We start from the raw sequence: 15052 nt of genomic DNA, 5'->3' as shown, positions 1-15052 counted from the left end.
TGGAGGGGCTGTGGGGAGACAGGAACTCTCAACCCTGCTGGTGGACATGTAGGTATGTACAGCCACTACGGAAATTGATCTGGCAATATCTAAAACATGAAATCGAGTTACCATATGATCCAGCAATTCCCCTACTGGGCGTATACGCAGAAGAGGCAAGAAACAAACCAAGGCCAAACATCTGTGCTCCGATGTTCATTGCAGCACAGTTCACAATTGCAAAGAGTTAGAAACAACCCAAATTTCCATAAACTGATGAGTGGATTAAAAAGCTGTGGTACATACATACAATGGAGTACTACGCATTGCTCAAAAGCAGTGATGAGCGTATGAAGCACATAGCCACATGGGAAGAACTAGAGGAAATTTTGCAAAGTGAAGTAAGCCAAGCGCAAAAGGACAAATACAACATGAGTCCACTAAGGTAAGCTTAAAAAAATGCAAAAAGGGAATAGGGTAAAAGCTACTGTACACAAACATTCTTGAGGCGAGGTCCAGGTAGTATAAAGGGGCCAGACCAAATCCGGGGATTTGGTAGCCAACTCAAAAAGAGGGGGGTTGGGGAAGAGGGGGAAAATAAATGGGTAGCCGGGGAACAGGGCACTAACCCACCCAGGGCAAGGGTATTTTTTATATCTCAACATGGAAAGAGGGACCAGATTTCAGCCTGGTGCACCAAGATTTGAATGCAGCATGCCGGCGTGGAGTAGGGAACCAGTGGAGAGGTCTCAGGGGCCAGACCCAATCCCAACTAAGTGGACACCTGTCCCTCCCCCCAGAAGAATTTATTTCAGAGGACAGCACTGAAGCTACAGCTCAAGGAGAGGGACATGTGTGATCAGAGCACATGGGAGCAAATGAAGGGGATGGAAGAGAGAGTGGAGCACATCCTGGCCCACCAAGCCTTGAGGACGATACTCCCGCTCAGAGCAGCCAATCCACAGAGACCATATGGCCAGCCCCACTATGCGACATGACATCCCTCACTGACCTAAAGCCCTAGAGGGGACAACACTAGAGACAGTGTGGGAACTGCGCCCAATCTGATTGCACCACATGGAGGCAAAACACTAAGGGCATGGAACAGAACAGCAAAGGGAACAGAACAATGATGTCCCCAGGGAATACCAAAAATAGACTTAGGGCCAGGACTTGGAATCCCATCAGACTTGACTGGAAAACACTCCTAAAGGCCAACAAATAGTCCTTGAACTAACTGCAGGCTTTTCTTTGTCATTGGTTTATAGTTTGTTTTTTGATTGTTTGTTTTATATTGTGTTTGGTTTTGCTCTGTCTTGTTTTTGTGCACATTATTATGTCTGCGGGTCTGTCTAAATAAGATAGGCTGGATGAACAATATGGAAGAGAAAACAATGGGACTGATGGTTCCAGGGGGGACATGGGGGGGGGAGGGAAAGGAAGTAGTGTTAACAAACCCAGGAACAAGAGAACAACAAGTGATTCGAATCGGTGGTGAGGAGGGTATAGGAAGCCTGGCAGGGTGTGATCAAGGGTAATGTAAGCTAGAGGAATTACTGAAACCCAAATGAGGGTGAACATGATAGTGGGACAAGAGGAAAGTCTAAGGAAATAGAGGAAGGAGCTAGGAGGCAAAGGGCATTTATAGAGGTATAAATAAAGGTATATACATATGTAAATATATTTATATATGAGGATGGGGAAATCGATCTATGTGCATATATTTATAGGTTTAGTATTAAGATAGCAGATGGACATTGGGCCTCCACTCAAGTATTCCCTCACTGAAATAATACTTTGTTCTATTAAACTGGCATTCCATGATGCTCACCTCCTCAACATGATCACTGAAGACAAAGCAGATGCATAAGCTAATGTGGTGAAGAAAGCTGATGGAGCCCAGCTATCAAAAGATATAGCATGTAGGAGTCTTAAAGGCTTGCAGGTAAACAAGCGGTCATCTAGCTCAGAAGCAACATAGCCCACATGGAAGGAGCACACCAGCCTGTGTGATCACAAGGTGCCAAAGGGATCAGTTATCAGGCATCAGAGAACAAAAAAAATTATATCATTGTGAATGAGGGGGAGTGTGGAGTGAGGATCCAACACCCATCTGTAGGCAACTGGACATCCCCTTATGGAAGGGTAGTGTGGAGAAGATGAGCCAGTCAGGGTACAATGTAGTAACGATGAAACATACAAATTCCCTCTATCTAGTTCCTAAATGCTTCCTTCTCCCCCGCCTTCTCCCTCACTATCATGATCCCAATTCTACCTTACAAATATGGCTAGACCAGAGGATGTACACTGGTACAGACAGGAACTGGAAACATAGTGAATCCAGGATGGATTATCCCTTTAGGACCAATGGTGAGAATGGCGATATCAGGAGGGTGGAGTTGAAAGGGGGAACCAACTACAAGGATCTACATGTAACCTCCTCACTGAGGATGGACAACAGAAAAGTGGGTTAAGGGAGAGTTCAAACAGTGTAAGATATGACAAAGTGATAATTTATAAATTATCAAGGGTTCATAAGGGAAGGGGGAGCAGGGAGGGAGGGGGGGAATGAGGAGCTGTTACCAAGGGCTTAAGTGGAGAGCAAATGTTTTGAGAATGATTAAGGCAATGAATGTACAAATGTGTTTGACACAATTGATGTATATATGGTTTATGATAAGAGTTGTATGAGCCAACAATAAAATGATTATTTTTATAAAAAACAGCCCATACAAATAGTCAGGACAAAGTACAGAAGTCTGTGTAAAAATCTGAAGTCAAAGGCAGGCAAGTGAGCCAGAGTCCTGAATAAAGATCATCAAGAACGACATGTGGAAAAGCCAGCCTTCGAAAGGACACAACTGAAAGCAGGTTCATGATTCATCAAGAAGTTAAACTTGTATCTACCATGTGATCTAGCAATAAGGGAGACTTATGCAAACACAGACTGTGTACGTCTGGGTGGACTAGACAAACAAATCCATGGACACACAAATGTGTATAAGAAAGAGATTTATATACAAGAGCAATTGAACATTGAGAAGACACCCAGCCCAGTCCAGATCAAGTCCATAAATCCGACGGTAGCCCATATTTCTGATATCAATCTATAAAGTCCTCTTCAGACTCATGAAACACATGCCATGACGCTGAATGCAGAAGATCACAAGCCAGTGGGTAGAAAGTCTTTGGGTCCAGTGGCATTGTAAGCATCTCAACACTTGCAGGGGTCTCTCTGTGGCTTCCCGGCTTCTGAGGTCTGGTTGCGTCCATGTAGCTTGTCTTCTGCAATGTCTCCCAGAGAGTGGCACAGAGAAAGAGGGGGTATGTGTCTTCCACTCCAAGGAGGAAGTACTAGATTTCCCAGAATTCTCAGGAGAAGACCATGCCTACAGAAGTCTCATTGGCTATCTCCAGATTGACATCCTAGACTCCACCCCTACACTCTTAATCCTTACATTGACACCAGATTAGGTGACTACCACACAGACTAATGTCCAGTGCAGCACTGTTCACAGTAGCCAAAAGATGGAATCAGCCTTAACATGATATAAAAGGCAAATACACTAGAAAGATGAAATAATTATAAGTAAATGTTATTTCTTGATAGGAGCCATGGAATCAGTTCCAATTCACAGAGACATTATGCACAGAAGGAATCAATGTCTGGTCCTGGGGCATCCTCACAAGTGTGATGCTTGAGCCTAGTATTGCAGCCACTGTGTCAATCCATATCTTTAGGGGTCTTCCTCTTTTTTTGCTGACTCTCTATCAACCTTGATGTCCTTCTCCAGGAACTTGTCTCTCCAGATATCATGTCCAAATTTTGTGGGACAGTTTCAAAATCCTCACTTTAAGAAGCATTCGGGCTGTACCTCTGTCAACACTGATTTGATTGTTCTTCTGGCAGCCCATGGCACTTTGCATAGTCTTCATTTTCACCATCATTTAAAGACACCCACTCTCCTTTGATCTTCCTTGTTCATTGTCCAGATTTCACTTGCATTTGAGGCACCTGACAGTGCCATGTCTCAGGTCAGTCACAACCCATAAATGGGACACACAATATATAAAGATGTATGATTTATTTAACAATAACAACATTAATGTGGCCAGAGCTATGTAAGACAGAATATTTTTTCTTTTTAAAAGCATTTTGGTGGGGGCTCATTCCATATATCTATCCATTGGTAAGACAGAATTTTTGTGTTCTGTTAAAGTTCAGTGGGTATCCACTCAAACAAAATTATTATAAATTTAGGATGCCCTTAAGTAGACACAAAAAAATGCCTAATAACCTACACAAGAGAAATAAGAAGAGAGTCAACACAATTCACTGTAAAAATACATTTTTCAAACCCTACTAAACACAAAATAAGGCAATATAGGAGGAAATCTGGAATAAAAAGGATAGAAAACATATTAAAAACCAAGAGCAAATAAATAAATATAAATAAATAAAATTTTAAAAAGGAAGTCATGAGCAAAATGACATAAGTCCTTCTTCATCAAGAGTTACCATCCACACAAGGAAGTAGTACACTGTCATACATAGAAATTAAATTCTGATGCGTTCTACAAGAGGGATGAGCTTGAAGCACATTGTGCTAAGACAAAGAAGGAACCATGATCTGATCTTAATAGTATGAAGTATTAATTGGAACACACACACAAAAAAAAAACCTGTGGTCACCAGGAGTTGTGGGGAGGGAGGGGTGGGGGTTATTGCTCAGTAGATGCTAATTTTCTGTTTTTGATGAAGAAAAGTTTTAGAGAAAGCTGTAGTTAGTGATTATATAATAATGTGAAAATAATTTATGCCACTGAACTATATGTTTAAAAGTATTAAAGTGATATATTTTGTGAGATCTAATTGATATAGGTATACATCACATCTAATGCAAACTACAACATTTTGTGAGAAATATATATTTCTCATCAGAGGAAAAAAATTACAGTAACATGTATGACTTTGGTAAAATCCCTATGATATACCTCAAAATGTATCTTAAAAAGCATTTTCTTTGTGTTCAAAGGTTTTTTCCCCAATAGAATGTCCTATTTTCAATCAAGTGTCATCGACAAGTCATTCTGAGGCCAACAATGTCAAAGGAGAATGGTGTTTATAAAAAAAATCTCATGTTTCCTAAACAGGAAACCATTTAAGTGACCTTTATAATCAACATAATTGGTGAATTCTCATGGGCAGTCTAAATACCCTACAGAATATCAATGTCTTTAGCACTAAAAAACACTCGACTTTCCGATACGGAGAGCAAATATAACCTTTGTTCAAGATATTAGGCCAACTTGCTCTGGTTGCAACAAGAAGTGGCTCCCAAAAGTGCTAATGTGATATTTATCTCCAAATAAAATCAAAATAAAAGCTGCCAATTTTTAATGATTCCCAGCTTGGAACATAAAGAACATCGAAGTGGTGACATCTTGGGTGTCCCAAATGGTTAAATGCATGACTACCGGGTGATTGAACCTAAATGGTGTCTGGGAAGAAAGGTGGATGATCGGTTTCCAAAAGGTCACTCCTCCTCCCCCACAAGAAAACCCTATGCAGCAACTCACTTGCTTACAAGGAGCCGGAAAGGAATCGATTATAATTGTCTTTGGTTGTTTTTAGCTGTATCAACTTGGGTAGAAAATTTACCTTTCCATGCCTCCATTTCCTCATCTGTAAAAGGGTATAAAACGGTATCAGTATCAACCTTATAATATTACCACTACTACTTGGAAATTGCATAGAATGTTGTGTTCACAACCCAAACAAAACTCACCACCATCGAGTAAATGCCCAACTCATGGCAACCCTACAGGACAGGGTAGAGCTGCCCTTTTGAGTGTTTGAGACTGACTCTTTACAGGAATAGAAAGCCCTTTCTCTGGATAGCTCACGGGTTTTGAACTACTGACCTGGTGGGTTGCAAGCCAACAGGTGACGAGTCTTCAATCAACATTAATTTATTCTTATACAATATATATTTCTTATACACAAAAGAATTTGATGTTCATTCACATTCCAATATAATAGATACTGGCAAAATGCTCATTGTCCACCAAAATTATTAGTTCCACTTTCTCACCAGCATAAATATTTAGCAGCTATGTCAGTTCTTGAAATATAACAGCTCCATGGCAATTATTGTATTAGTTTTTCTGGATTTCCCCAAACCATAAAACTTTTCCAAAATTTATAACACTATTAAAAGTGGCATCATTTTTGCGAAATAAAATTAAAATGCATGGTATTCTAGTTAGCAAATAATGAGCATAGGTCAAAATCTAGCTAAGATTCTTATTACTCATTTTTGCTGCTGTTCTTTATTAAAAAATTTTAATTCAAAATGAATATCTTTTCCTGAATTTTATTTCAAATAGGGTGGGAAACACACACACATGTGCGTGTGCGGACACGCAAACATGAAGGCTGAAGAAAAGTCATCTATGACGTTAAAAGCTACAGTGAAGGCAGAAAGGCCTTGAGGAGCTCATTGAGGAGGAGATGACTCTCAGACATGCGAGACAGTGTGGTGGCAGCAAGGTTCTTCTCTGACTGCACTAAAGAGATGTGTCACATGGTGCACAAGAAACATTCGAGCCTTCTAAATGCTGATTGCTGGTCATTTTCTTGAAGACAGGTAGGTGGGTTTAGTATGAAACCTGAAGCAAAGCCTCTGATCAAGATGGGTCCATTAGCTTATTGTTCCCACAGAATCTCACTCCCTGATATAAATAGATCTGCAGAGAGAAATTCTACAGTCTATGCATTAATACAGCAAAACAAATAAAACACAACAAAAGTTTGGATAATATTTTGGCTGGGGAACTGCAGGATAAGATTTACTCCAGGATCATCTTATTGCATTTGATTATTTTACTTGATATTTTGGTAGGCATCACAGAAAATACATTTTAAAACCTGAGCCCACCAGATTTAAATCTTCTATATGAGCTGTGAGAGAAAGGAAAATGAAGTAACAACTGCCACAGCAACAACAGAACGGTGACAAGGAAAATGATAAAGGAAGACGTCTTGCATCTCTGCAATACATTTAATGTTGAAAATGTTTTAATTTTCATATACAGCATCCTCTTTGTTCATTTGAATGGGTCTGCCAGGGATATCATTCACTATTTTAGAAATAAACAAGAGCAAAATGCTAAAAAGCCAAATATAGAAACCTTGATCTCAAACTGAGAACAAGATGCAGCAATAGGGACAAAATGTAAAGCTCCCCCTCAACTAAACTGATATGTATGTGCATGCATAGGGGTATGCACTGCATAGTATGTGCATGCGTAGGGGTATGCACTAGAAAAAGAGAGAGAGAGAGAGAGAGAGAGAGAGAGAGAGAGAGAGAGAGAGAGACGTTTCTAATCCTGTAAACACTTTTTACAGTCTCAGGGTGGTTCTACTCTGCCCTCAAGGGTCACTGTGGGTTGGAACTGATTCCACAGTAGTGAATATTCATGTATACTCTTGTATGTGTGCTGCACGTATATACTCCCACACATCTGTCTCTCAGTCCCAGGTGGCTGTGGTGCGGGAAGCTGTGGATCAGGTATTTCCAATACTGGCCAAGCCCTTCACGGTCCATGGCTTTCAGTGGAGCTTCCTGTCTAAGACACACTGTTGTTGTCAGGTACCATTCAGTAGCTCATGGCTCATAATGGATCTTTACCCGACAGAATGGAGCATGTCCGGAGCTCATGGTTCATAATGGATCTATACACAACAGCATGGGACACTGTCTGATCCTGAGCCATCCTCACAATTGTGATGTGCAATTCCATTGTGGCAATCTCCGTGGCAATCCGTCTCACAGAGGGTCTTTCTCCTTTTCATCAGCCATTTACTTTAATGCATAAGGTTCTTTCCCAGGAACTTGTCTCTCCTGATAATAGATTCAAAGTCCATGTGATGAATTCGCACTCTCTCAGCTCCAAAGGAGCATTCCAGTTGGATTTGGTTCTTCTTCTGGCGGTCCATGCGCTTTCAATATTCATTGCCAACACCATAAGCCAAACATATCAAGAACAGACTAGAAAGAGGAACTGCTGACTCACTTTTGAGTAATTATCCACGGATAACTTATGAAAACACACACATACACACAAGAGCAGTAGTGGTCCAGTGGTTGAAGCATTTGCTTGCTAAATGTTAGTGGTTTGAACCCACCAGTAACTATAAGAGAGAAGTCCTGCCCATCATTTCTCATTAAGAATTCAGCCCAGAAGCCCAATGGGCTAGTTCTACTCAATCCTACATTTGAAATAGGCAAAACAACAACTCACAACTATGCATATATATGTTATGCATATGCACAGTCATGCATATGCATAATTATGCATAAATTTGTGTGTGTGTGTAGCCTTGGTGGTGTAGAGGTTACAAATTAGGCTGCTCATTCCAAGTTCAGCAGTAGTAAATCACCAGCTTCTCCTCAGAGAAAGAATTTTTTACTTTCATAAAGAGTTGCTATCTCTGAAACTCCTAGTGGCAGCTCTACCCTGTCCTAAAGAGTCACTGGGAGTGGGCCTGGAGATGATGGCAGTGAGTTTTGTTTTGTTTACAGGTGTATATCTAAAATAGCTTTGTATGTCATCATATGTATAATACATATGAAATAAAAATGTCTTCCATTTATTCTATGTGAACATAACTGCGCTATGTGTTATTTATATATAGAAGATAGACCCTTTGTTCTAAGAAACAATGGCTTTAGAGATATAAGACACCAAAGACTGTATGTCCATATGTGCACACATGCGTTTCAATATAAAGCGACTCCTGAGAAAGGGAAAGCAGGAGCCCAGCTTGCTGACCTGAGGAAGTGTCCAGGTCACGGGTGCGGAAGAGCACAATGGACAGAAGAGAAAGGGCTGGCATTTAAGAGGGACCAGGATTCTGGCACTCTCAAGACACAGGAGAAGAAACTTCTTGATAGGAGAGAATTCTGGGGAAATGCAAGAAGTCCTTTCGGCTCACTGAGCACCCTATGGTCAGTGTAGGTGTGTGAATTGGGGAACAGGCTATCTGAGAAGACTGTAAAAGTAATCTTCCTTCACTCCGAGCTGGGAAAAATGCTGTTCCCTTCTCTAGAGCCCGCCTGGAGGGATGCAGAATCTACATGCCAAGGGGCAGAGTGCTCAAAGGGTCTCAGCTCAAGGAGCCTGAAGTGACCCAGCAGTGGCTGTAGCTCAAGGTCTCCTGAATCTGCATCTCTCGGAAGGAGTCTTCCATGTGCTAGGAACCAAGCTCTAACCTGAAGTTGGAGGGACAGTACTGAGGTTGTCCAAGTGAGATATCAGGAGTAGAACTTTCTAGACCTGCATATTCTACTCTGTGATACCTAGCACCCAATTGGCCACTGATTTCGAGTGGGTGCTGTGACCTGTAGGGCTCAGCTGCAAACATAGGTTAGCATCTCCAAGCTGACCATGCAGTATGCTTCTGAGATCCAACTCCAATTATGTCACGTGGGAAGACTGTGGATCCCAATGTGCTATACCCACTGCTGTACTGCCCTGAAAGGTGCTGCTGGCACAGTGGTTAAGCATTTGGCTGGTGATGGAAGACTCTGGAGTTAGGACCCACAGTGGCAGTCAACCCCATTAAAATGAAAGCACTGGAAACCCGACAGGGTGGTTTGACTCTGTCCTGTAGGGTCACTGTGAGATGCCATTGCCTCACTGCAGCGGGTTTGGTTGGGTTTGGGTACTTCCTTCATGGCCACAGGGAACCCGGGTTGTATGGAGGGTACATTTGGGCAGCTACCTGCAGATCAGCAGTTTGAAATCACCAGCCACTCTGCAGGAGGTGATGAATTAAAACATAAATATGGACTCCCTTGGAGACATTGCAGCTGACAAGACACTTGAAACGATGCTAGGACCCTAAGCTGGAGAGGCCACACGGGCATACCCTGATGCAACCAGACCTCTGAAGCCGGAGAAGCCATGTAGAGACTCCTGCCAGTGCTGAGATGTTTCCAGTGCCACTGGATCCAAAGACTTTCTACCCACTGGTCAGTGATGTCCAAAGCCTTTTTTATTTCCCCCCCCAAAAAATATTTGGTCTAGTTAGCTGCCAAAAATGTTAATAATATTATAAAAAATACTAAGGTTTAAAACAAACTCAAATTCAGAATGTAAATCTAGTAACTTAAGTACTTATGTTCTTAGATTATCTTAATATATATTAAGTTGATTGAAAACCTCCTTGTCAATATATCATGTGTTATGTACATTTAAAAACTAGTCAGTAAGCCCATTAAGCTACAAACACAGAGGTACAATATGTCTTCTACAAGACATGAACACCTTTAGAACTTCTTCAAATGAAAACCAACCTTACTGCCATGGATTTGATTCTGAATCATGGAGACCTGGTGGGACAGGGGAAAACTGTCCCGATGGGTTTCCAAGACTCCCGGTACAGAGCCCCATCTTCTTCCCACAGAGCTGCCGGTCAGGCTTCCTGGTGCGCCCACCTTTGAGTGGCTCGCTGCAACACCAAAGCTTCCTATCTGTGTTTTTCCACATAGTCCCCTCTGGGCTGTGTAATAAATGTCAGGAGAATTAATCATTTTATAAAATCACATTAGTTCTTAAGTATTTTCTTTTAAGTATTGAACTCCTCAGTGAGTTAGCATCACCACTGAGGTATTTGATTGTAGGTTATGCTTTATTTTTTGTATCCTCTCGAGCACTTAGGAGGTGCCCCCACGGTGTGCTTTGAAGGTGAGTAACCTCCACTCACAGTTGCTGACTAAAGGATTGGAAGCAGCGGCTTCTCAGAAAAATCATCATTAGAAACGCAATGGGCTGCAAAGTGAAAGCCTATTGCTGCCCCAGATTGTTGTGAAAAGCCTCACAGCTGAGACCGTACAGTCAGACTGAAAACAGGAGAGAACATTTTGAAATGGGAGGCGCCCTCGGTCTGTTTTCCTAGGAGACCTGTGATGGTGCAGGTCAGGAAGCAGAGGGAGGGCAGCAAGAGGTCAGAGTCCAGAAGAGAGGGTGTGGAGCGCTAGTGGGTCACAGATCTGGAGAGAGCAAAGCTGGGAGGAAGTAAGGTCAAGAGGGAAGTGTGGGACCAGGATGAAAATGGCTAGAGAAATATTGACAGCCTGCAAGCACAAAATGGAAGAGACATAAAAGCATCAAATATTCAATCAGTGAACGGATTTGTGCTGTGAGTCTCTCTGACAGGTGTCTTGGAGATACTGTGACAGCTGAAATTTGGAAAACACATGTCACCCTCCAAGATCCTGCCAGGCTGAGGGACGCTTTCTCTCACAGTGTGTAATGTTAGCATATGGAGCAAACAGTGGACGTTTCCGTTGGAGTATTCTAGAGAAAACTTCAGTTTTGTGCAAATGAGCAGAAAAGACATGGTAAGATTTTTTTTCATGGAAAAGCTATAGAGCTATGCATGAGTAGGGGAGCTGAATAAACATCTCTGTAGAGGGGAAAACACACACACACAAACAAAAATAGAAAGCTCAGAGAAAACATTGACATCGTACTTTGTGGATTAGATTTCAATGACAACGTAGAACTGCCTCTTAGGATATTCTGCCCTCTATGTCTCTCCTCCTTTGGTTGATGGTGGTTCTGAACTGCAGACCTTTTGGTTAGCAGATGAGCTCGTAAGCACTGGGGTTACCAGGACTCCAAGAGAAGAGAAAGAGGATAAAAGTGGCAAGATTGTGAGTCTCTTCGGTTTTGTCCAGTTTATTCTATTAGACTGTAGAACGGTACTGATTTCATTCTTAGATGTCATCAAGCTTGCTTGCTCTGCCTCATCGTGACCCTACATAAAGTGAAAATACTTCTGGATCTCCTACTGCCTCACCATCATCGTCAGGGGGAGTCTGTTGCCACAACACAGAAGTGCATTTCCTGAAGGATTTTGCTCTTTTTTCATGACCCTCTCTGCTTTACCAACGATGATGATCTTGGTCAGGGATGAGTCTCTCTGGAAAACATGTCCACAGTATATAAAGTGAAGTTCTCTTAGCCTGACGTGCAAGGAGCTTGCAGACCTTTGTGTCTTTCCCCAAGCTGGCTTGCTCATTCTTCTGGCAGTCAGTGATATAGTCGATATGACTTCTCAACAACATAATTTAAAGGCCTCAACTCTTGTTAGGCCTTCCTTATTCATTGCCCAGTTTTCAAACGCACTTCCAGAGAATGAAAGTACCATGACTTTAGGTCAGGCATATCCTAGTTCTCAAAGTAACAGCTTTGTTTTTGAATGTTCCAAGAGTCCTTTTGCCGAAGATTTGCACAATGCAACCCATCCTCAGATTTCTTGAGTCTGTTTCAGTCCCAATTGTAGTAATAAGCATTTTTAATTTATCTTCACGCATCTTTAGTTTGCTCTTAGTAAACTGGTGGTTCTGTAAGTATTTCAATATTTTTAAGATGCTGTGCAGACAGTTCAGGACTACTTAATAATAACCCTTTTATATGTTTGGTTTCATTTCTCAGACAAAAGACAGTGCTTTCTCCTACCTCCTGCTCTTATGTTTACTCTTCTGCCTGTTTTGGGGTAGTTTCGGCTGTAAGTGATCAGAGCTAGACCAAAATACCAAATGTGTGATCAGCAGAGAAGTTTCTTTCCCATTGAAAGTCAAGGAACGTACAGCCCTCCACAGGTACAATATCCTGCTAGCTCAGAGATCCACACTCCCTATGTTTTGTTTTTCTAGACTCAGTAGCCTTTTCCCAAGGAGGACTCGTTGTTCTAGATGACTCGTTCTGTGCAGGCCATTATATTAACCTTTCAGTCAGCAGGAAGGTTAATTTAAAAAAAAGGAAACGGCAATTAAATGAAGAGCAAGAAGATCATCTCTCTCCTTTCCAGGGGGCTTCTAGTTTGAACTTGGGGAGAAAAAAAGTGCACCAGAGAGATGACTGTGTCTTTGAGGGTGGCAGGAACAGTCACTCCTAAAAGAAGAGAAAGGATGTAAAGCAGTAATTGAGATTTAAGAGAGTTTGTGGATTGATGGCTGACTAATTCTTCCTGCAGTCTCAGTGGAAGTTTTGAATGTGTATGGATGTTTCTGAATGTGTGTCATATTGGGAGATGCATAGCACTTTATGGAAATGAATGTATGCATGCATATGGGTGGCTTAGGGGTCTAGGACTTCTTAGAATGCAGGACACTTTGGAATACATCAAAGAGATTCTCCAGCCAAATTTTATGGTGGGGAAGCCAAATTTTGGGTGGGGTGAGGTAAGACAGTCTCTTATCAGTAATACACAGAATTTGAAAGCTCTGCTCTTGGACATATTAGTAGTATTCAGGCTGGGGTGCTGAGCCAGGCACAACAGCAGTATCAGGAAACATGAAGGGCTTCATGGGAAGCCCCATACTGTCCTTTCATGACACAATTATCTATCGGTTTATATTACCAGTTACCCAGTCCACCTCATCAATTGTTCTTTTTGTTGCTAAGTGACATCTAGACTTTTCTAATTCACAGAGACCTTATGCCCAGCAAATGAAACATGGTCCAGTCTGGCGTCATCTTCCCAATCATTGTCATGTTTAAACTCAATATTGCACCCATCAATCAGTCCATCTTCTCAAAAGTCTTCTGCCTTTTCAATGCCCCTCCACTTTACAAACCACAATGTCCTTTTCCAACAATTGGTCTCTCAAGATAACATGTGAGAGGCATGACGTCTTATCATCCTTGGCATTAAGGAGCATTCTTCAAAGATGTTCTTGTACTTCCAGTACATTCATGCACTTCTTCTAAACAGAGTTTGTTCTTCTGGCAGTACATAGTACTTTCACCAACATCATAGATCAAATGTATCCATGTGATCCACTTTGGTCCTCTAGGTGACAGCCTTGCTTTTCAATACTCTACAGAGGTCTTGACAAGCAGATTTACTCAATGGAATCTGTCTTTTGATCTTGTGACTATTGCACCCATGAGCATTGATTGTGGATCTAAGAAAGACACAAATCTCTCACTTCAATCTTTTCTCTATCAGGATGTTACATATTGTCGCAGTGGTGAGGATTTAGGTCTCCTTTACATTTATTTAGTGACATATCATACTGAAGATCACGTCTGTGATCCTCCACAAGTCCTTCAAATCCTCCTCACTTTCAGCAAGCAAGGTGTGTCATTTGCATACTGAAATTTGTTAATTAGTCTTCCTCTGATCTTGATGCCATGTTCTTCTTCAAGTCCCGCTACTCATGATTTGCTCTGAATACAGATTGAATAAGCATTATGAGAGGATATAACCCTGATATTCATCTTTCCTGATTTCAAACCTTTCAGTACTCCCTCGTTCTGCTGGAACCACTGCTTCTTGATCCGTGTACAAGTTTTCATGAACACGATTCAGGTTGTGGAATCCCCTTTTTCTCAGGGTTATCTATATATTTTTAAATCGCACAGTCCAATTTTTTGCATGGTCAATAAAATACAAGAAAATATATATCTAGTATTCTCTACTTTCAGCAAAGATCAATCTGACATCAGTAATGACACCTCTTTGTTCCATGTCCTCTACTGTATCCACCATGAACCTCTGGCAGCTCCCTGTCACTGTACTGCTGCAACCATTGTTAGATGACGGTGAGCAAAATATTACTTGTAGGTGATATTGATGATATTGTTCTATAATGCGAGCATTGCATTGGGTCACCTTTCTTTGAAATGGGTACAACTATATAGATCTCTTCTAATGAGTTGGCCAGGTGACTGTCTTCAGCAGTCTTAGGCTGATGGTTTTGAACTGCTGACTGTGATTAGCAACTCATTACACAACCTGCTATACCACCAGGTTCCTTGATCTCATCAACTGGCAAAAATCCAAAGACAGTTAGTTTTAGACTCATCAGTAAAATCATATTTTTAAGTATAGTCTAAGAGGGGAAAATGCAATATTTTAGAGAATTTCCTCCACAGAACATGCAAATTTGATTAATTATAACCAATTAGTAGTGCATTCAACATCGTGAACCACAATAATTCACATGATTAATATTTAACATGAAAATGACAAAGTTATGAAATCAAATAC

This window comes from Tenrec ecaudatus, chromosome 15 (assembly GCF_050624435.1).
Source record: "Tenrec ecaudatus isolate mTenEca1 chromosome 15, mTenEca1.hap1, whole genome shotgun sequence".
In the NCBI taxonomy this organism is placed as follows: Eukaryota; Metazoa; Chordata; class Mammalia; order Afrosoricida; family Tenrecidae; genus Tenrec; species Tenrec ecaudatus.
The sequence above is the reverse complement of the archived record's forward strand: the minus strand, read 5'-3'. Positions refer to the sequence as shown.